Below are 1776 nucleotides of genomic sequence, written 5' to 3'. Positions count from 1 at the left end.
GGTTACTGATAATCAGGAGACGAAAAGAATAAGGAATTTTTGAGAATAATAAAGCAGTAAATAAGTTTGTATTTCAATGTAATCTCAATGATATTTCGTGTCCTTACAAATGCTGAGATCTCCTCCTTTTATAGTTGATTTTTCTAGGAAAAGGTATAATGTCTCAATCTTAAAGAGGCAATTATGAGCATTAAATGACATTAAATGAAACGTTACACAATCATTCCTATTCAATGCTGATTCGCTAACGTATTTGACATTTAATACTGAATTTAGACTCCTTTATGCTATCAGATTCATATCTTCAATTCCTTCTGACCTCCTGGCTTTAATTAAGTTAAATAGATACGAGACTCGTATCATTTGAATAGCATCTCGTGCCTATTTAACTCTCTTCTTTTCGTATCTGATATCGCCCGTGCCCCTCAATTGATCATCATGTTTTGACCATTTGACCAGTCCACGTGTCATGCCACGTCACCTTCAATATAAATTCAGTTTTTTCCCAATACAGATATGTTTTTACTGTTGGTGGAGGAGCAGTATCTTGGAAGTCTTCCAAACAAACGTGCATTGCTCGCTCTACAATGGAATCAGAGTTTATAGCTTTGGATAAAGCCGGTGAAGAAGCTGAATGGCTTCGGAATTTTTTAGAAGACATTCCGTTCTGGCCAAAACCTTTGGCTCCTATTTGCATACATTGCGATAGTGAGGCTGCAATTGGACGGGCAGGGAGCGTTATGTATAACGGAAAGTCTCGTCATATACGACGAAGACATAACACCGTTAGACAACTACTTTCTAGTGGAATTATCACTATTGATTATGTAAGATCAAAGGATAATGTAGCGGATCCGCTTACAAAAGGCTTAACTAGAGAGGGAGTTGAGAAATCATCTAAGGGAATGGGACTATGGCCGAGGACAAGTCAACATGGAGGTAACTCTACCTAGAATTTTGGATGTTCCGAGATCTAGGTTCAAGGAGCTCAAACAAAGTTGTGATTGACCGGTTCAACATTGTCAAAATAAAATCTTTGGTCCATTCTCGTGATTTGGATTTGGATTTGGATTTGCAGTAGCGCTCACATAATTGTCTTAGATGGTTATTGTATTTATAGCTTTACCTTGTGTTATTTAGGATTTCTTATCCTCAAACTTTATTTATATTTATTACTTTCTGGGTTGGAAGTACTCACAATACTCCCTGCACCTTGTGTGCAGATTCAGGTACACCACAGGGTGAGTGAGGACTTGTTGGCTGAGCAGCGTTTATCCGGGAGTATCGAGGTAGCTGCATGGCGTTCGCAGCCTTGATCTCTCCCATCTATCTTTATCCTTTTATTCGCATTTTCTTTCCTAGACAGACTTGTGATTAGGTGAATATTTTGTATTTGAGGCTCATGTTCGTGACACCAGATATGTGGTCTATTTAGTATTTTATTTTGGGGTTTTCGGATGTTAGAAATTATTTCAGAGATTCCGCATTTAAATTGTTATTTTTACTTGTAAATATTTATTTATCCATCTAGGTTATTTGGTTAAGGTTGTGTAAATCGTCGGGCTTGCCTAGCTCCATCACGATCGGGGTTTGGGTCGTGACAATTTTATTTTCATTTTTGTATTTAAATAATATTATTCTTTGTGTATCAATAATATAAAACTATATATATAGTTATTGCTGCCTTTATATCAATGTAAATCACAATAAAAATATTATATTATTTGTATATCACAGTGTATAGCACATCAGACATATGTATACCAAACTCGATCT

The sequence above is a fragment of the Nicotiana attenuata genome, unplaced genomic scaffold (genome assembly GCF_001879085.1).
Source record: "Nicotiana attenuata strain UT unplaced genomic scaffold, NIATTr2, whole genome shotgun sequence".
NCBI classification, from domain to species: domain Eukaryota; kingdom Viridiplantae; phylum Streptophyta; class Magnoliopsida; order Solanales; family Solanaceae; genus Nicotiana; species Nicotiana attenuata.
Note: the sequence above shows the minus strand (reverse complement) of the source record.